Raw genomic sequence first — 22,995 nt, 5'->3', positions numbered from 1 at the left:
CATGCCGCGGAGCGGCTGGGCCCGTGAGCCATGGCTGCTGAGCCTGTGCGTTCGGAGCCTGTGCTCCTCAACGGGAGAGGCCACAATGGTGAGAGGCCCGTGTACCACACACACACACAAAAAAAGATAGAAGATAGGACCCTAGCTTGAATATAAAATTCCAGGGACAGATATAAAAACACTGCATCCTCTTTCTCCCACTTATGCTGCCCTTAAAACTTAATTTGATCTCAAATCCCTATCCCCTCAAACCCTGTATAACTGTTAGAAAGACTTCTATTCTTAGAAATTATATGAATTCAGTATCATCCTCTCTCAAAACTCTTAGCTACTAAGAGAGAATTAGACCAGGTGATCAGGTTGAGTTTACTGCAAGACCTAATTCTTAGTAGAGTCTCCCTGGGTTATGGTTTGCTTCTCAGTGTTGATGATTCTACATCTTAAAATTATTTAACTAAAATAATAAATAGCCTCAAGAACATATTGATTTTTTAGAGTAAAGGCACAATTTGTTAATGTACCTTTATTGTAATATAGAATGTATCTTTCCACTCATCAGGAAACATGCTTCTCTATATTTAACCTCTAATATCTCCTCCATAATAATCTTCTATTAAGGACTGTCATGTTAAACTCCTGCACTTAAACTCCTATAATGGTTCCCTATTATTCTGCAGATTAAGTCTAAAATTCTTATAGTTATACAATTTTTATTAAATATCTAATCTCAAAATCAACTTAAGTTTTTATAATTCAATTTAACTTCTGTTTCTGTTTTATCATTGTGGATGAAATCTTCAGTCTCTTCTAGGGTCATCTATATATTTGTTTTTATCTGAAAAATAATATTAACTTTTACTACCATTTAATGTGGTACCCACTCCCCACATACACCATATACCTCTCAGGGATTTCTTATAGTTCTCAGGTCTTAAGTTGTGTCAAGGAATGAGTTGAAGGAAGGAGGACAATGTGGTCCTTGTCTTTGCTCCAATAATTTGACAGTGTGATATACATTACCCAGTTGGTTTGGCTACCAGTGACTAGACACTATTCTGTGCCACGTGGAACACAAAATACTTTGGAGAAAGCATCCAAGGCTTCATTTTTCTAGACACGCCACACGCTTCTCTCTGGGGACATGCTAGATACCTTCTGAGATGCTAGGTGGCTGTCCTGTTCACAAGATACAAGACTCACCAACACATCTCTCTCTTTCTCCATCTATCTTTCTTACTTTTCCCCTCCCTCCCTCTCTCTCTCTCTATCTTTCTCTACCTTCTCTTCTCTCCACAGTTCAAGGGATCTCTTTTGAATCTAGGGGCTATAAGTGGGAGCTTCCTGCTCCCCTCTGGTTCTCTCAACACATATTGTTTATACCAGAAATCCTCTCCCTATTTGATGCATCTAGATTCTGGAAATTAAAGTTATAAGGACTTGTAAGTCTTGTCCTATTAGCATCTCTAACACATGCCTCCTCCAAAACAATGAGCACAGAGCTCACTAGCTTCCTGAATGGAGAGACAAGTAAGGGGAGGGGGGGAAGAATTATGACTTAAGATCAATAACAGAACAGTTACAGTTGGATTCCCACTTCATCCCCTCACTCACCCACACTCTGCCTGCATTCCCATAACATCAGATGGTTCAGAGCTTCCTGAATGCATTCTCTCATTCATATATCCCAATCTTTGACCAGTGTATTTGTCTTCTGACCTGAATGACTCTTCATGTACAAACAAAAATGTGTGCAGTATGATGAAAGAGAAGGGGATAGGGATCCCACTGCCAACACGTTCCTACTTGGGTACATCACCCTCTTCCTAGAGGAGGATGAGAGTATTAGCCTCTGCATTAAATAGTGGGGAAGATTAATTTTTTTTCAGATAAAAACAAACCTATAAATGCATGTCTATATATACATATATGCACATATATATGTGTATGTGTCTGTATACACACATCCATGTATCTTTAGATGCAGGAATATTTTGTTTAACATTCGCATAGATCTGTTGACCATTTTGTGGACCCTTTAACGTGTATACACACTACTTTGAAGACTTCTATTTAACATACATTCACCTCTAACATTTTATGCATTTAAGGTGCCATCTTAGTGTCCTGGTACCAATTTTTCAGACATATTACAACTCATTATTACCCAACTTACCTTACATTAATTACTTGATGAGTTTTGGGAGAGAGATTAGTCACTTGATAGTAATTATGATCACATTAGTGTTCTCAGCAGAGCTTCAACAAGTCATTTCTTCCTGTGGCTTACCTCTGGAGGTGGATAAACACATATGTTTTATGAAGATGGTGGTGACTTTCAATATCAGAGGGTAATATTTTCTGACCTTGCTCCTGAATTCTGAGGCTGAAGCTCACTATGCCCGGATTAGAGCTCATCTGTACAAACCCCCAGTTAAACCCCTTGGAAAAGAGTTTTTAATAGTAAGGATTTGGATTATTATCATGCAAGGATATTTTTTACCCTCTATCTACAATGTACACCTTTATACAGCTTTTATTTTCAGGGTTATCAGCCACAGATAAGCCCTCAGTACAGTCTAGAGATTCTTCTAGGTTCATTGGTCAGCTCCACCTAACTTTGTGTCTAGCATCTACTCCAAATCCTGCTAAGATCACTAATGATGTAATGTTGCTGAAGTATCTGATCACCTTTTGGTTGTTATCTTGACCTATCATCAATTATCAGGTTAATTTGCCCTAAGAAGGCCATTATCTCTCTGAGAAGCAGCTCTCTCAGTAAGAATACACTGACAAGTTAACCTTTACCTGTTAAGGATTCAGCAAAGTCTCTTTGCCACAAGACATTTTTCTTGATCACAGTTCTATCCATACAACCTTAACTCTCACCATTCCTTACCTCTTACCTTTTATTCCAACCATATCCAATTTCTCAAGTCTCTAAGTTTTTGCAAATGCTACTCCTTACTGTAATGTCCTTCCCGCATCCTTCACATTTAACATGCAGCCCAGATCTCTGAAAACTATCTCTGTGCACCCACAAATATCCTCCTTCCCTTGTCTGGGTCTCAGCCTTCTCCTCTGTGCTCCAGGCACCTCCTCTGTGATAACAATTTTTAACTAGTTTTATTGTCAGTTTACTTTCTGGCCTTTCCATAAGATAGTAGGTTCTTTTGTATAGGATAGGGACTTGCAAAGATTAGCCATTCAATAAATATTTGTCAAATAAATTAAAGAGTAAATCTCCATTCTTTCCCCACTTTTCCTTTTTTCCTAACCTTTTCACATTTAAGTATTTTGAAACTTTAGAAGTCAAATTATTTTTCAAAAATCAGAATCTCATAACCCCATTGTGTGCTAACATTTATAAAAATAGCAAGACAAGGGCTTCCCTGGTGGTGCAGTGGTTGGGAGTCCGCCTGCCGATGCAGGGGATGCGGGTTTGTGCCCCGGTCCAGGAGGATCCCACGTGCCGCGGAGCGGCTGGGCCCGTGAGCCATGGCCGCTAAGCCTGCGCGTCCGGAGCCTGTGCTCCGCGATGGGAGAGGTCGCAACGGTGAGAGGCCCGCGTACCGCAAAAAAAAAAAAAAAAAAAAAAAAAAAAAAATAGCAAGACAAAACATATATTTTTTCTTTTGATTTTAATACTATTGATATTGTTGATGTTGAAAACAAAATTGTTTTCCTAAATATGTTAGAAGATGAATCAATAGATTGAATCAGATCTCTTTTAATCATTTAACGGTTTAAAATTTAAAAATAAGATACAGAACATAAGTTTTTATTTTTCTAAAATTCTCTATTTTTTTTGAAAAAAGATCTTGCCACTATTCTACATTCACCACAAAGCTGCAATATAATTTGTAGGCAGGAAGTTTTAAATACTAAGCTTTGCTTATTAATTCCTTGAATTTAAACAGCTCTTAAAAGAAAAAAATATTAAATTGCAGCCAGCATGAAGAAATTGAATTCAGTGATGATTGCTATCATTAAAGCTTGTGACCTTACATTATTCTGTCATATGCCTAAGGGCATTAAAAGTACTCTAAATTAATCTTAGGAGCTACCCAATAATGTTTCCTTTAATCACAGAACCCAAGAGCAGTATGCTCCTTGGTGCTCTGCTATCATATTTTTAATCTTCATAGCATGATTCTGTAATGTGTCCTGTTTATAGAAAAGTTCTGCAGATTTTTCCAGAATTATTTTCTTTTAATCTTGGTAATAATATGCACCTCTTCATACCTTCTCCCGATGCTTCACTGAAATGAGAAAAAGAAATTTTTTCTTTGCATTATATGTTCAATCAACCTGTCTACTCCCAGTGTTTAAAGATGCCTTTAAGGGCTTCCCTGGTGGCGCAGTGGCTGAGAGTCCGCCTGCCGATGCAAGGGACACGGGTTCCTGCCCCGGTCCGGGAGGATCCCACATGCCTCGGAGCGGCTGGGCCCGTGAGCCATGGCTGCTGAGCCTGTGCATCCGGAGCCTGTGCTCCGCAACGGGAGAGGCCACAGCAGTGAGAGGCCCGCGTACTGCAAAACAAAACAAAACAAAACACAAAGATGCCTTTAAGGTTACTAATAACAGACAAGCACGGATGTTCATATATCTTAAAGATCTTTGTGTGCTTTCAAAATGGCAGAAACTTAAATAGTGTTTAATTTGTGGCGAGCAGTGCAGTTCTCACAGTAACCATTTATGCTTCATCCCTCACTTTATGGATAGGGTAGCTGAGTCCTAGAGAAGTTTAGTAACTTGCCTGAGGTCAGCCAGCTGCTCAGTAGCTGGAATACAATTTAACAGAGCCAAACTGACAGGAAATGTGGTGTGAACGTAAATAATCATCCCACCCTTACCTTCCTCCTGCAAATTAAACCTCAATGACCAAAAAATTACTAAAACTAATGGAAAAACTTACCTCAGTCTCAGACACTAGAGAATGACATTATTATGCGTCCTATGTCAAATAACTTCTATAGATATGATGCAGATATTACTAAAAATAAGCTTCGGAGGAGAAACATCATCTTTTGTGGAGGAAGAAGTTCCATATCCCTGAAAGCAACAGTAGAGGCAATACTAAGAGATCAGGAACTACTGGACTGTCTGCTGAGCCAGTTTCTTAAGAGTCATGGGGGCACTCAGCATCAGGCTAGTTATGGAAAACAGCTCTTAGGTGCAGGAATTTCTCTAAAAAGAGAGTAGACTCAAACCAAAGAGGAAGTAGTATCTATACAAGACCAGCTCACTCACCACTTTTATCTGGCTAGTGGATCACCTAAAGTGAAATGCTAACCCTATTAGCAGCATTTGATTCAGTTGATTAGTCCCTTCTTCTTAAATTATTTCTTTACTTGGCTTCTGGGAAATCACACCCTCCTAATATTCTTCCTACAACTTGTTTCCACCTCAGTCTCTTTACAGCTTCCCCCTCTCCTTCCTGAATGTTTAGTATTTCAGTGCCAGTGGCTCAGTGCTGCATTCCCTTTGTCATAGGCATGCTCATTCTTGGTGACCTTATCCAGTCTCATGGCTTTAAATACCATCTAATCACTGATGACTCTGACAGTATGTCTCTAGCCTGACTTTCTATGATGAATTCAGACACATGTCCAACTGTCTACTCAATCTATCTTCTTGGATATGTTGAAGGAATCTGAAGCACAAATATCAAAAATGGAATTTCTGAGCTTTTCCCACAAATCTGCTCTACTTGAAGTCTTACCCATTACAATTAATGGGAATTCAACTTTGTATTTATTTATTTTTCATGGAAAGGTATTTTATTTTAAATATAGCAATGTGTACATGTCAATCCCAAATTCCCAACCTATCCCTCCCCCCAACCCTTCCCCCGTGGTAACCATAAGTTCATTCTCTAAGTCTGTGAGCCTGTTTCTGTTCTGTAAATAAGTTCATTTGTGTCATTTTGTTTTTAGAGTCCACATACAAGCAATATTATATGATATTTGTCTTTCTCTGGAATTCAACTTTTTAATTGCTGAGGCCAAAAGCCTAATGTTCAATCGGCAAGCAAATATTGGATTTTAAAATTTGTGCTTAAATACTAATTACAGTGTATACATAAGAGCTGGAACTGAGAGGATGGAGATATAGATGGGGAGACATTTCACTCTTTATGTTAATTTTTTTAATACATGAATGTATTACCTATAGAAAAGTTAAAGGTAAAATTCCATAGGCTGAAGTAAATAGGGATACATTACTCATAGGGACAATGACACATAGATGTTAACATATTGCCTCCATGAGAAGAAAGAAAAGTTGCACATGTCCATCTTTTACAAGGAAAATTTAGAATTTTGTTATCTGCATTATGATCCATACCACAAAAACAACACTCTTTTTCACTTTATCATTTGCTGCAAATAAACAGTTTATATAGATGAAGTGCTGAAAAAAAATCAATATTAATCAATTCCTGCAACTACTTATTGCTTCTGTGTCACCAATCAATAGTATTTATCTTCTAAATAGTCCATAAAATTTAGATAAGCAATAAAACCTGAGAATTAAGGACGGCCCCAATTTGATTCTATTCCTCTTGTTTTAAATTCCATCCTTAAATTTCAAAACGTCACAAACCATATATAATATTTACATTTTAACTGTAATCTCTGCTTACAAAAGTATTTTGATTATATTTTGAAATATACAGTTGTAAGATGTCCCCAGGAAGAGAATAATACAATTCTAAGAATTAAAGATACTGAAAAAATTTCATCAATAATCCCATGGTGTAAGGTAGAGAGAATTAAGAAATGTAGAAATGATGAGTTTCCCTTCAACTTCAATCCAAAACAATCAGTGCTAGGGAAGCTGTGGAGTTCTGCTCTCAGCTCCGACATGTAAGGAGCTTGGAAGTCACCTCTCCCACGAGAATTAGGGTCCCAGGGCAAATCATCACCTGAAATCTGGAGAGAAAGGTGAATATAGATATCCTCTTACCTAGAGCAAGACATTGAAGCCATAAAGTGACTGGAATACTTAAATTATTTTGACAAATTGCTGGAAGCTTATTTTGCACTAACTACAGGAGAGTGAAAAACTCCTGGAGGCTACAGTCATTGCTCCCCAACATTTTCATGGGTTTTATCTCCAGGGAAGCTACTAGGTTCTCATGGTGAAGATCAGAGACAAATCACCTTATGCTTCCAGCAGGGGTAGTGGAAAAGCAACCATATTGAAATATGTCCAGAGCATGACAAAAGACTTCTCTCCTAGGGAAACAATTTTACCAGAACCTTATCTACCTGGAGGAAGGAGAGTTAGTTAAATCCAGTTCTAACCTTCCTGTACCCCCTAAAGAGAGAAAAAAAAAAAAAGCTAAGGACACAAAATGAAGGTCACAGCCCAGGTACACAGGCCACTCTTTGACATAAATCATAGCAATATTTTGGTGGAATCTGTCTCCAAAGGCAAAGGGAAAAAAAGGAAAAATAAACAAATCAGATCTAATTAAACACGTTTTTGCACAGCAAAAGAAACCATCAACAAAATGAAAAGACAACCTATGAATTGGAGAAAATATTTGCAAATGATATGACTGATAAGGGGTTAATATCCGAAGTATATAAACAACTCATAAAACTCAATGTCCAAAAACAAACAAACAACAACAACAACGAAAAAAACCCGATACAAAATGGGCAGCAGACCTGAAAAGACATTTTTCCTAAGGAAGACAAGCAGATGGCAAGCAAATACATGAAAAGATACCCAACATAGTTAATCATCAGAGAAATGCAAATACAAACCACAATGAGATATCATCACGTACCTGTCAGAATGGCTATCATCAAAAAGCTCACAAATAAATGTTGGTGAGGATGTGGAGAAAAGGCAGCCCTAGTACAGTGTTGGTAGGAATATAAATTGATGCAACCACTATGGAAAATAGTATGGAGGTTCCTCAAAAAACTAAAAAACAGAACTACTATATTAACCAGCACATATACTCCTGGGTATATATCTGAAGAAAATGAATACACTAACTTGAAGAGACACATGCTCACCAATATTCATAGCAGCATTATTTACTATTGCCAAGATATGGAAGGAGCCTAAGCATCCATCAACAAATGATTGGTTAAAGAAGAAAAGGTGTACAGGTATATCTTATGATAGCTCCAATTCAAAGACGGATCTAGTTCTGTACAGCACTTTTCCTTCATGGGGCTGTATTTTTGTCAGGGTTGATTTCTCTTCCAACACAGCTTAACTCTGCCCTTGATCCTAAGGACACAACATTCATCACTATGATTTGGGCTATAGAATGACAGCAGGCCCAGTGCCGTTTTGCTTCCCAGGTGAGGAATGAGAGTGTTCACAGCATCTCAGAGGAAACAAAAATCCTCTTTGGGGCCAAAAAACTCACACCTACCTTCCTCTTCAGGTTTTGAACATAACAGCTGCTCTGAATTTAACGGAAGCAGGGACTATTGCCAGAATGAAAACAGTATTAACTAAAATAGCCTGTTGAGTCCCAGGCCAGACTTGCTTTATAAGTTAGAGCAAAGAGAACACGAGACTGTGTTGTTTATAAGTTGGAGGTAATTTCCTGGGGTTATTTTTAAACCATGAGCAGAATTTCTCTGTGGTTGTCAGGACCTCCACGGACAAGGACTCACTTTTAGGACATACTTATTTGAGCCAGCATAATGTGTGAGCAAGAGAATTTCGTTTGATAAAGCTATTAAAGTAATGAAATGAATGTGGTTCACTGATTATTAAAACATTACTGTCTGACTTTTAAAAGGCTTGAAAAACTCAAGAAGGTATAAAGAGAAAGTGCAAATCACCTGAAACCTCGGCTCCCAGAGACAACTACTCAGCATTTTAGTCTTTTTAAAACACTTATAATATTACGGAATTGAGATCTAAGCGAAAATGATGTTTTAATTTATCATCTTATTATGAGCATTACAGCAGTTTTTATAGCCATCACTTTCTTGGACTGTATAAAAAGTGTCCTACAGTTTTTTTATGATTCACCAATCATGTAAAGAAATTCAACTTTTTTTTTTTTTTTTTTTTTAATTTTTGGCTGCGTTGGGTCTTGCTGCATGTGGGCTTTCTCTAGTTGTGGTGCGCGTGCTTCTCATTGCTGTGGCTTCTCTTGTTGTGGAGCACGGGCTCTAGGCACGCGGGCTTCAGTAGTTGTGGCTCACAGGCTCAGTAGTTGTGGCGCACGGGCTCAGTTGCTCCGCGGCATGTGGGATTTTCCCAGACCAGGGCTCGAACCCGTGTTCCCTGCGTTGGCAGGCGGATTCCCAACCACTGCGCCACCAGGGAAGCCCCAAGAAATTCAACTTTAATGTATTTATCTTGATAACCTTTCTGGCATTAAAACCCTTAATTTTATCATTTATAAAATAAGCAATATAATTATTTTCTTTTCACAAATAATAATTAATAGTTTCAACTCATTCGTAAACCATATCCTCCTCAGATGAAGCAGCCACTGTTCTGATGAAAAAGATGCTTGTGTCTCTTTAATATGAAAGCTCAGTCACCACATTTATCATCAGATGGTCTCTCATGGTCAGGTCTACGCATGTGCAAAATATGTGTGCTGTTTATGTGTGTGTATTTGTAAGTGGGATGAGGGTGTTTAGGGAAGAATCATATTGGCAATTTTCTCCTTTCAGTATTTTTAAAGTGACATTGAGTTCTGTGAGATTGATTCACACTCTGAGTTTCTTATGGAAGAGCCCAAGTTTAAGCCTTTAGAAATAGGTGAAAATAAAGCTTTTTTTTCTTGTTTATAGTATATATATTGTGATTCCCCTCCCCCCGTAAAGATATAATCTTCATAAAATCCTTACTTATAGCTATTAGGAAAATTGGACCAAACCCCTAAGAAATACACTTAATGTTTACCTATAATACCCTTATTTTATGCCTGTTTTAGCTGAGATTCTGCAGTTCCTTGAAACAAAATATAATCCATAATGATGTAGTTTGAAATTATGAGAAGCAAAATAAGTGTAATAGATAAAGCACAAAAGAAAATTAGTACAGTATTAATTTAGCTAACTTTGTACTTGCTGACAGTAACAAGAGCAACTCGATAAATTAAGCATATTCACATTGATTTGAAAGTATGCATACTTAATAGAGAAGCTTAACTTTGCCTGCCTATCATGTCTGTTGGAAAAACACCAGTTGGAGTTTACTTGAAGGCTAGGAAGCCCAGATAAGAGTTGGAGGCCTGAATAGTACATGTCAACCACAGAGGACTATATTTTTCTTTTCAGCAGAATGAGCCTTATGTGACAAGCTCTTATCCTTTCAACACTCTCTATGGCATAATTCTGCCAGTTATAAACATGTTCTTTTTTTCATATCTGTTTCCATGTCACAGAAAGTAAAATACTAACAAAATATCACAACTATAGACAGAGTCATTATGTAAACAGAGCTTCCCTTCAAATTTCCTTCTGCTTATTTCTGGATGAGAAATCCATGTTAAAATTGTACACAGCACTCCTGTATTCCCTGTCATAGATTCTGTACATTAAAAAAAAAAAAAGAAAAGAAACAAAGAAAAAGAAAAAAAAAGTTTTTTCCTTCACCCTTGCATATTTTCTCCTTTGTGAGCATTTCTGACTCATCTTTTCCATGAAAGTGCTAAGCTAGTGATGTCAAGATGATCACCACTGATTAAAAGGTAACGATTTGTGAGGGATTAGCTCAGTTTTATTTTGTCATATATTCAGGTGATTTTAACCCGTTTTCCACATATTGTACTTTTGACAAACTATTTTAAGTTTAATATTCTGAAAAATGGAGCTTTAAGTCAATTAAGTGATATGCCAGTAGACTAAGCAGTGCATTTATAATGGAAAGGAGAGATAACAATGCCCTACGTATCCCTTCAGATACCTTGTATGTGTACTGATGATTATGATACTTGAAATGCTACTGGAAAAGAAATAACTCAACACCAAATCAGGTATATTTTATATACAAAATAAATGTTTATAAAATAAATTATCCCAAAGAAAATATGTCTGATACCAAAATGTAAATACACCTATTTAATTTATTTTTCTGAACTTCTGAAATGTTTAAGTGCATTCAAAAAGTCATTTGAGATGTAAGATGAAGTCATTCAAAAATGATCGTTTTCGTGCTCATGTCAGCAGCAGATATACTAAAATTGGAGCGATACAGAGAAGATTAGTATGGCCCCTGTGCAAGGATGACACGCAAATTTGTGAAGCGTTCCATAGTTTTGCTGGAGAGGGTGTGGACAAAAGGGAACCCTCTTGCACTGTTGGTGGGAATGTAAATTGATACAGCCACTATGGAGAACAGTGTGGAGGTTCTTTAAAAAACTAAAAATAGAACTACCATATGACCCAGCAATCCCACTACTGGGCATATACTCTGAGAAAACCATAATTCAGAAAGAGTCATGTACCACAGTGTTCATTAAAGCTCTATTTACAATAACCAGGACATGGAAGCAACCTAAGTGTCCATTGACAGATGAGTGGATAAAGAAGATGGGGCACCTATATACAATGGAATATTACTCAGCCATAAAAAGAAACGAAATTGAGTTATTTGTAGTGAGGTGGATGGATCTAGAGTCTATTATATAGAGTGAAGTAAGTCAGAAAGAGAAAAACAAATACCATATGCTAACACATATATATGGAATCTAAAAAAAAAAATTGGTCATGAAAAACCTAGGAGCAAGATGGGAATAAAGACGCAGACCTACTAGAGAATGGACTTGAGGATACAGGGAGGGGGAAGGGTAAGCTGGGACAAAGTGAGAGAGTGGCATGGACATATATACACTACCAAATGTAAAATAGCTAGTGGGAGGCAACCACATAGCACAGGGAGATCAGCTGGGTGCTTTGTGACCACCTAGAGAGCTCGGTGCTTTGTGACCACCTAGAGGGTGGGAGGGAGGGAGACGCAAGAGGGAAGAGATATGGGAATATATGTATATGCATAACTGATTCACTTTGTTATAAAGCAGAAACTAACACACCATTGTAAAGCAATTATGCTCCAATAAAGATGTTAAAAAAATGATCATTTTCTTCTTCACTTTAGATAATTGAGGATATATTTAAATAGAAGTACCTGATCAAGGATCCTTCCATTCAAATGGTGATTGGAGTAGGGACAGTTTTGTCCTCTCAGGCCGTTCTTGAACTTCATTTTTTTAAAATTAATTTTTATTATAGTTGATTTACAATGTTGTGTTAGTTTCTGCTGTGCAGCAAAGTGATACAGTTATCCACATACATATATCCACTCTTTTTTAGATTCTCTTCCCATATAGGTCATTACAGAGTTTTGAGTAGCGTTCCCTGTGCTATACAACAGGTCCTTATTAGTTATCTATTTTACATATAGTAGTGTGTATATGTCAATCTCAATCTCCCAGTTTAGCCCCCCCACTTTTGTATATGGACATACTAGATCTTAACTACTTGAAGCATGATTTCATCATAGATAGAAAACACAATTATTGCAATGCAAGTAGCATTCAAAAATTTTCTGCTATGAAGTTTTAAAGCACCCAGAGCACATCTTAATTTTGAAATGTCAACTAGAAGGAATAGATATAAAGAAAATATATTTTCATTTCCATATAAAATATGTAATATATATTAATATATATTTAATTATAAAATGTAAATATGTAATTATATAATCATATCATAATCAAATTCAAATGATACACCTTAATTCAGGGAAAATATTTTAAATTCACATACCAGACAAATGGTTGACATCAATTTTTGACAGTCTACTTGACATTTCCCCTTGATCTCTAATAAGTATTTTCAACTTATACATAAAATTGTAACACTTGATTTGCCAAAAACCCCTTCTCCTCCCCTAGATTTTTCTGGTCTCAGTTAATGGTACTTCACACATACCAGTAACTCAAACTCTGTATTACAAATGTAGGAACAACTTCACTGAAGGAGGTAAGGGACAAAAGTGCTGACCTAAGTAAGTTTGGAAATCAGTGGATACTTTCAAGGCTAAAGGAAAACTGTACATAACAACGTACTCTGGGTGATAATGTTGTTTTCCCAGGACTGCAAGATAACAGTTCTGAAACACTTCAGTATATATGCATACTGGAATTGATCAATTAATATTCTCACTGCTGGAGAGGGAGTTTACAGATAAACAAGGGGAGATGGCTAGAATTATCCATGTGGTAATGGAGTAGAGTTGGAGACATCTTATGAATCTATATACAGTTCAATACAGAGATGGATAGATAATATAGAAATATTTACATATATATGAGTATATATAAGGGTTGGTAACAGCTTTGTTCTTCGACTTGAAAGGCCTGGAAGTGATGATACCTCAGTAACATACCTAGCTCTTGGTTTCTAATGCCATTCTACAGTTTTTCTCATGATTAGATTGTTGTTATGGGTTTGGGGAGGACACTACAGGGGTAACGTGTCATTCCCATTACATTCTATCAAGGGTACATATGCATTTATTGGTAAAAAGGCAGATCCAAAACCGTAGCAGAGAATATATAAGACTGGAGAATTTTGTACTGCCAGAAAGTAAGGTTATGCTAAAAAAAAAACCTAAACTGAACCAAACTAAAACAGAAAAGCCCACAATAATGAGAGTATATCAAAGGAAAAGGAGCCAATTGAAAGAGCTCTGAATGGCCAAAGCTGGAATAAACTTAATGCACATAGTATTGTAATGTAACTCAAATTTTAAATTTGCATGAGTTCATACTGATATAAATAAATGACTTATTAAAGAAATAAATGGGGGAGAGTAGACAAATAACTTATGGTGGCAGTCCACACTTAAGGAAGTGGTGTATGACTCCCCACTCTAAGTGTGGCTTACAGATGGTGACTTCCTCCCAAAGAGGGCAGCTTGGAAGTGGGGGGGGGTCACTTTACAATGGAGAAACCTGACCATCCACTGCCTCCGCCAGATGATTAAAGTGAATGTCAATAGTGAAGGTCATGTTGATTGAATGTGATGTGACTGACACTTTACCTCTGTGGTCATCCTCCTAAAACCCATAACCACAATGTAATCATAAGAAAAAGCATCACTCAAATCCCAATTAAAAAAACATTCTACAACAGAGCTGAGGAGTACTCTTCAAATCCTTCAAGGTCATCAGAAACAAGGACAATCTGAGAAATTGGCACAGCCACAAGGAGCTAGGGAGACATGACAACTAAACGCAATGACTCAATGCGATATCCTGGATGGGATCCTGGAACAGGAGAAAGGACGTTAGTTTACAAAGGAAGGAAATTGGCATAAACCATGATTTTAGTGAATACTAATGTACCAATATTGGTTCATTGGTTGTGACAAATGCAGCACGTTAGTTACATTAGTTATGTATTAATATAAGATTTTAAGGATAGGAAAAACTCTGTACCATCTTTGCAATTTTTCTGTAGATCTAAAATTATCCTAAAATAAAACGTTTATTTTAAAAAAAGTTTTTAAAATGTGAAACAAGCCAGACATAAAAGGATACAACCATATAGACCCATTTGTGTGAAAGTCGAGGAAACATTGTTCCAACCTTTAGTGATAGACAGTAAGCGTATTAGAAATTACCTGGAGCTAAGGATGGAGGCTGGGGGCTTCCTGTATTGATCTGAAAGGATATTTGAGGGTGATAAACATTCTCTATATTACTGTCACATCAGTGTGTGTGTGTGTTTGTGTGCATGTATGTATTTGTCAAAACTCATCAATATGCATTTTATTATATGTAAATTATACCTCAATAAAGTTTTTTTTTAAAGAAAGTAATAATCCCTTTCTAAAGTAAGTGCTAAGCAGTAATACAGTCATACTCCTGGGTGGAGTATGACTGTATATGACTTCATCTTCCTCCAAAAAAATGTTTTTTTTATGATTAGAGACTTTTTCTTTTGTGATTTAGCTTTGACCTTTTTATTATGTGGCTACTTCCTTTGTGAGAAAATGACCCCCTCTGAGGGCCTGGAAAAATAATTCATATAATTCATTGTGCTATACAAAATTAAGATAATAGAGATAGCAGTTTATGTGGACAGAATATATATTTCAAATAATATACAGAGATTCGTACATGCCATTTAATCTTGGTCTAAAGCCTCTCCAATTTAATAAGATGCCAAGAGAGCTGTTAATAATGGAGGGCTGAATACCACAGTGAAGCGTGGGTGCTGACTTCTTAAACTAACAGGAAAAGAACAGCTTTTTAATTGGACTGGATGATGTTTTGCTAAAGTCACCAGGAGAAAAATGATTATGTCTTGGCAACAAAATACTTCCTGACTATACTCATGATAAAGAATGAAATAGAAAAAATTCCTTTCCTCTCTGTAGGGACTGTTGAAAATCACATGTAGTCATTCCAGTTACATGTATTTACTGGTGTCCATGAGGTGCAGAGCAGTTCACTAGACGTAAGCATATACTTTATTATTGTAGATCCCTCTAATACCTGGTGGAAACCAGGTTGATGACAATCTCAGGCCAAAAAAGGTGTGTTTTCCACTTCCTTGCAGAGCCTACAAGTGATCTAGACTTCTGTGTGGGTTAGGATTTTTAAAGAATGAGGCAATATTTGCACTGACTAAAGGTCATATGTAGTTTTACTTGAAATATAAACAGATTTTCTTTTATCCTAAAAATATTCCAGCTCCAGAAACATCCTAATCAGAAAACTGCTCATGCGAGTGAGATGTTGGAATTACCAAATGACCAGTGTAAAATCTATAGGAATGCTACACAATAGAAGGAAAATGGCTTCTTCTTTTCTATCTCCCCTGTCATAATTACATAAATAAACAAAAAGATAAAATACTTGATTTTGATAATTAATACATATTTCCCTCTGATATACTGCACTTCAATAAAACTAATGTTCAGAATTTCATTGTCATGAAAATGTTTTCGTAATAATTAAGGAGGTATTTGTGGATTCAAATCAAACTTTCCTCAGATATAAAAGGAAGATATTTAGTGGTCTTGCTTTAAAAATGGCAAATATATAGCCTTGAAATTAGTGCAAAGATATCATTTACTAGATAAAAACTCAATAAAATAAGAATGCAAATAGAGCTATTATTCTTATAAACAGGAAATTTAATACCATGTTGCCTAATGGATTCTAGATTCAAATAAAGTGAATTAATTCAAAGTACATGTTTTTATTTAAATGATCTACCTAAGACTGAATATCAAGATATTGGAAACTATTTTCAGTGGAATGGAATAGAAGGCTATGTTTTAAAAGTAAGTAGAGGACTTCCCTGGTGATGCAGTGGTTAAGAATCCGCCTGCCAATGCAGAGGACACGGGTTTGAGCCCTGGTCCGGGAAGATCCCACATGCCGCGGAGCAACTAAGCCCGTGCGCCACAACTATTGAGCCTGAGTGTCACAACTACTGAAGTCCACGTGCCTAGAGCCCGTGCTCCACAACAAGAGAAGCCACCAAACTGCAATGAAGAGTAGTCTCCACTCACCTTCAACTAGAGAAAACTCGTGTGCAGCAATGAAGGCCCAATGCAGCCAAATATAAACAAACAAATAAATAAATAAAAGTAAGTAGAACTTGTAAAATAAAGTTTACAAGTAGAACTTGTAAAATTGATAAGATTTTAATCAATATTGTATTGAAAGTTCATGCTTGGGTTGTCCCCTGATCTCTCAGTTCCAATCACATAACAAGGATGGAGAAAGTTAATGAGGTAAGCATCTCAGAGCACCCAAAGTGTAAATGGAAGACAAAGCAGAAAGTCCTGCAAAAACTGTGGGCCTGGGCTTCCCTGGTGGCGCAGTGGTTGAGAGTCCGCCTGCCGATGCAGGGGACACGGGTTCGTGCCCCGGTCTGGGAGGATCCCACATGCCACGGAGCGGCTGGGCCCGTGAGCCATGGCCGATGGGCCTGCGCATCCGGAGCCTGTGCTCCGCAACGGGAGAGGCCACAACAGTGAGAGGCCCGCGTACCGCAAAAAAAAAAAAAAAAAAAAAAAACTGTGGGCCTGCTGAGCTATGAGTCTGGAAGTAGGGTCAGGGAGAAGAGAGTTTAACTCTATGAAGTAAAAGACTACAAGTGACCACATGAGGCAGGGAATGAGATGTACTCACTATTTGAAACCAGGGCTATGATGCAAAGGTGCATTCCAAGGGAGACATTAATTAACTGCCTTACAGCCAGAGCCTACATCAACTCACCAGTATAACAAGAGAGGGTCTAGAATGAGATCCGTAGGGGCCAGATGAAGGCAACAAAGAAATGCTAAACAGCAGATATAATAGGAAGTTCCAATGCTTATTAAAAGCTTATGTGTCCAGAACTGCCTTTAGTGACTTACACTTACTACCTTATTTCATCCTAATATTCCTTATTGGGAGGCCATGCAGGACCCCACATTCCAGGTGAATCTGCCAAGAAAAACTCCAAAATGCCTTCAAAAAACAAATACAAAGAAAGAGTGAACAATGTTTTATCACTCTAGATAGGATTAAAACCTTAGATCAATTTAAAAATAACTTTTTTCATTTAGGATTTCTTCCTTTTCCCAAAACAAAAAAAAAAAAAAAAAGAAGGAAAGAATATCTTTAAATATATATAAATAGAAATACAGGAATCAGTGCAACAGCAGCTGTTAGATATGAAAGGAATTTATTAAAAAATCCTATAAAAGATAAATATGTTCAAAAATATTTTAAAGATAAGCTAAAATATATGTATAAATATAAAATGTACTCTTTGTAATACATATGTATACAATATATACATGTCACATGATATATAAATATGGAATAAGGTATACTATAGTATATATAATATTATATAGTGTAACAATGTCATGTATTTTTTATATATTATGTGTATATAATATATATGTATAATAATGGCAGAGAAACTATTTTCAAATACATACTATATATGAATTCTCCAGAACTAAAACTTCAAGAATTTCAAACCCACACATCTTGGATACTTCATATTGAAACTAAAAGACATGAAAGCCAAGGAAAAATAATCTTAAAAGCTAGCATAGAGAAAAGAGATTACCTAACAATGAAAGGCAATTAGATGGACAATGGTATTTCATTTGCATTGCTATATTCCAGAACTTAGAATAAAATATTCTAAGTGCTGAGAGAAAATAACTATCACCTGTAATATATTCAGCTAAAGATATATTCAAGAATAAGAGCAGAGAGTAATAGTTGACCACCTAGAGATACATAAAACCAGAGAAAATGAATAGGATGTGGTTAAGAGCAGATATTCTCTAGCTGGATTGCTGGGTATGAATCTGGGTTCGGCTAATTATTAGCTATGTAAGCTTGGGCAATTAATATTTCTGATTCTGTATTTCTCATCTATAAAATGAGGATAATGTATGCTATGGTATTTTTATGAGGATTAAGTGAGTTAATATAGGCATAGCACTTAAAATACTGCATGGTACACAATTAATATGCTATATGGTATATATATGGTGAATGTGTGTATATATGAGGATGTGTATGTACAAACATGTATACATATGTATGTATATATGATAAATGTATCTACTAAATCTAAAAATTATGCTTTTTATGTTAAAAAGTAAAAAGCTCAAGGAAATGTTACATTACAGTGAAACAATGGAAAATGTAGCAGTGAGCGCTGGTGTTGCAAAGTGGCTATGAGCACAGAAAATGAAACCAGATGGCTGGATTCAAATCTGGTTTCCATCTGACTGACTGTATAACCTTGAAGAATTCACTTAATCTCTCTCTCTCATTTTCTTCATGGAAAAAACAATGGTAATTATAATACTAATATAGACCTCACTGGGTTATTGTAAGATTATATACAGTTAATATGACATACATCTGGCATATATAACAATATAATTGGGGCCTCCCTGGTGGCGCAAGTGGTTGAGAGTCCGCCTGCCGATGCAGGGGATACGGGTTCGTGCCCCGGTCTGGGAGGATCCCATATGCCGCGGAGCGGCTGGGCCCGTGAGCCATGGCCGCTGAGCCTGCGCGTCCGGAGCCTGCGCGTCCGGAGCCTGTGCTCCGCAACGGGGGAGGCCACAACAGTGAGAGGCCCGCATACCGAAAAAAAAAAAAAAAAAAAAAAAAAAAAAACAATATAATTGTAGGTTATTTTATGTAGCATTTAAAATAAGTATGTTGGATCTACATCTATCACATGACTGAAAATCAAAGTCAGAATGTTAAATGAATGAAAGGCAAGATGTAGAATAATACATGAATTATTCTGCTGTTGAAAAAAAATTTTAATTTCTTTATTGTATATTGTTGCACTCATGTGGAGTAACACTACATAAACATGTAGGGACAAGGAAAGAAAGACATGGGATATGAAGGGGTAAAAGAAAGCTATAAAGGTTTATTTCTTAAAGATCAGAAACAAATAAAACAACTTGTTTTATATTTGTCTAATCTGAGTGGTGAATATTGGTTGTCCATTATATTTCTATAATTTCTGAATATTAAAATAACTTATCTTAAAATACATCAAATAAACAAAATATTCTATATTTTTCTGTACTCTATGTAGTTTAAAAATACAGGTTGTTAGAACTCTTCTATAAAATAATCTGGGTCTGGCATATTTTTCAGTAGTAGATCTTTAACTACTTGTGAATTTCATGTGTATTTCAATATGTGTGAGTATAACTAAAATAAGATTTCTGAGTCACAGTGCTGTTACAAAGAGATTCAATAGATCTTAGTACAAGGATCTGAATTTGTCTTGTTCTGATAATTTTTATATTCTTTTTTTTTTTTTTTTTTTTTTTTTTTTTTGCGGTACGCGGGCCTCTCACTGCTGTGGCCTCTCCCGTTGCGGAGCACAGGCTCCGGACGCGCAGGCTCAGCGGCCATGGCTCACGGGCCCAGCCGCTCTGCGGCATGTGGGATCTTCCCGGACCGGGGCACGAACCTGTGTCCCCCGCATTGGCAGGCAGACTCTCAACCACTGTGCCACCAGGGAAGCCCTGTATATTCTTAATGTATAAATAAATATGTTTGGGAATCTTATATTAATGTAAAACATTGAACCATGGCATATAGAAAAGAGCTTGGTCTATGGTACCTACTGCATAAATGGTAGTTGTTATTTATTATTTTATACTTATTAGCATTATTATCATTGTTATAGCTGATATTAACTCCTTTTTACATTTGATTTCCAGAAAATAAATTTCAGATCCTAATTTGATATAATGCAAAAAGAATGCATAAAATAGAAGTTGGGAAGAGTAGCTAGTTTCTGTGGGAGTTTAGATCTTGTAAACTGGCATTCTGACGTTTTACAGAATGTAAGTTTAGTCCTTGTGCCTGAATTGAGCCAGCAAATCAGTTTTCTGAGGTGGCAGGGCCTAGTACTACACTCCTGAACTTGACAGAATCACTAAGCTAATGGAGAGCCATGAAAGAGGGATGGAGAGTAAGTTTCAGGTAACATCCTAACTTCACTTCTGACCTGCCGTGAAATTTACAAAACTTCTGTAGCTTACCTTCTATAATGTCAGATTTCTCCAAACTTTTGGTATAATTAAATTTAGTTAATAAGTTGCTTTTAAAATATTTAGAAAAATATCAATCGGTCAGAATAATTGTAGAATACCAGTATGAAACAATAAAAATCTTGATCATAAAGTTTTAACATTATACCCTTTCTATTTATGTAGTCATTCAAAATAAATACACTTACAATTAAATTTTATTCTGTACCTACCACATCTAAGGCACCATGCTGGGTACAGCGACCATGAAGCTGAGTAAAACAGAGGTGATCAGAGAGTACAGATGTGTAAACTAATAATCACAAGTTGTGATGTTAGTAGCAGCAATGGACATGCACAGGAGGAAAAGCAGCTTGAAAATGCTAAAAGCCAAAGCTAGAAATAAGCTAATAAGATCCTGAACCATGCTTACATGATGGTTCATGCTTTAGTAAAAAGATAAGAATGAATTCTAATTAGTCTTTCAACTGCTTGGTTTTAAATGTGTGCTTCCAAACTGCAAAAGTGTGCTTAAAAGCAGTTTCTCTCTTCATTAATTTAAATTAAGTACCTTCTCTAATATTCTTTAAACTACCAAATTTATTTTAATAAAGCTTTTCTTCTTAGATAACATTAAAGGTAAATGAGGAATTTGAGTTAATGGAAAAGTACAGCCTTTCTCATATTAATCACTTTCAGCGATTAATGCCCTGAATGTAGAGAGCCACACATGCCTCTGAACTCAAGGCCAGAATTCTCCCCGAAATACACAAGACCAGAGTGTAAGGTTTTAGTCATTTCTGAAACCATTCAATTAACTTCTATAAAGCTATTACAATATTTTTTGTTTAATGTAAGAATTTCTGAGAGAAACTGGAATGATAAAATAAAATTTAAAGTTTATTGTAATTCTAAGACTAATATATACACTTAGTAACAAAATGTTCTGGGTTTTAAGCCTTGAATTTCCATTATTGTCACAGATGGTAAAATAGGAACCCTCTTATCTCAAAGTTTTAACTCTTGAGTATCATTGGTTTCCTCACGTATTAAAATTTAGGAAAAATAGTTGCATATAAACACACAGGCTTTTACTTGACTCCTAAAAGTTAAAAGGTCATATACCAAGTTCTGGTTTCTGGTAATGGTAGAGTGGCTTACTATACTACTACTAATAAACTCTGAACAAAATATTCAAAAGGAACTGTTTAAAGAACTTAATGTTCGCAGGAGCTAGAGAGCATATGACCCTTGAAGGACCCATATTGATTTTTCCTTGGGGCACTCCCCAGTCCCCACAGCAAGCCAAAGATAATACTCAAGTACAAAGTCATAACTTATTGGATTTCAGGACTGTCACCAAGCCTGGAAAACTAGGAAGGTAGTATCTCAGAAGGCAGGGCCACAGACAGAATACCCAAAAAGTCTTCATTCAAACTCTCCACCCATCCTTGATGGACTTATGGGCTGGGAGGCTCCAAGGAGCCCAGAGGGAAAATGATAACTAGAATTGAAAGTCTTGAACAAGGATATTAACAGCTTCCTAGTGAAAGAAAGACTGCGTTTGAAGTTGAATCCCTCCAAGTTAAAGAGGTTTGGTAAACACTCCAGTTTTTTCATTAATGCTGCAGGTGGGTTCCAGCCCCAGACTAAGGGATTCAGGCATGAAGTCAAACCTACTATCAGATATTGTGGAAGGATCCTGGGAAGAGGAGAGAGAAATGAATGCTGAGAAATAGAGTTTTCCAGTTGTTTCCTAAAACATCAGAAATGGTTTCTGAAAACAGTAATTAGTGATTTTTACTTCAAACTAAAGGAAAATTCTAGAATGAATTATGAAATACTTCAGATGGATTGCATACTCTACAGGGAACTCAGCTTACACTCCCACAGATTCTCACACGGTATCATTGTAAGTCCAAATGTATACCTTTTTTATGGTAAATTTGGAAATATCTGGAAATTGTAAAAAAAATAGAGGCTCATAAATACCTCTTTTAGAACATTTCCTACACTAACTAAATTGTACACAGATATGTGTAAAACATAGGTCATTGAAATTTTTTGAAGCAGTAAAATATTGTAAAGAATCTAAAAATCATCAATAAATATATCTATCAGAATTCTTGTCAGAAACAGATCGCCCATTCAGTTTGATGAAGGAACAGTTTAAATATGTGTTGGCAAGGTGTTAGCAAGGTATAGGGGAAATGGTGCTAGAAACAACAGGAGCAGTTATCATCTCTGTGCCTAAAGGGGAAAGAGACAGAGGGTCCCCAGAAGACAAGAAGAGAGGGCCACTTTCACAGGAGCTAGGACCTTTGGTCGAGGGAGGTAGCCAGTGCAAGACAAACCTTAAGAGAGGCAAGGGTGACTCTTCCCCTTCTCTCCAGTGTGTTGCTGGTGCTTTCTTGTGGTTCAACCAAACTGAAAGTCAAAGGGTAAGGG

General features: G+C 36.6%; 1 non-coding gene across 1 annotated transcript; it reads left to right on the top strand.

The window, feature by feature from the left end:
- The first annotated feature begins 11,152 nt into the window (after nt 1-11,152).
- Nucleotides 11,153-11,259, top strand: LOC132500451 (U6 spliceosomal RNA). The gene has a single exon (XR_009534043.1). It is a non-coding gene; the product is annotated as a U6 spliceosomal RNA (small nuclear RNA).
- The last annotated feature ends 11,736 nt before the right edge of the window (nt 11,260-22,995 follow it).

Source organism: Mesoplodon densirostris, chromosome 12, assembly GCF_025265405.1.
Source record: "Mesoplodon densirostris isolate mMesDen1 chromosome 12, mMesDen1 primary haplotype, whole genome shotgun sequence".
NCBI lineage: Eukaryota > Metazoa > Chordata > Mammalia > Artiodactyla > Ziphiidae > Mesoplodon > Mesoplodon densirostris.
Note: the sequence above shows the minus strand (reverse complement) of the source record. Positions and strands in the feature narration are given on the sequence as shown.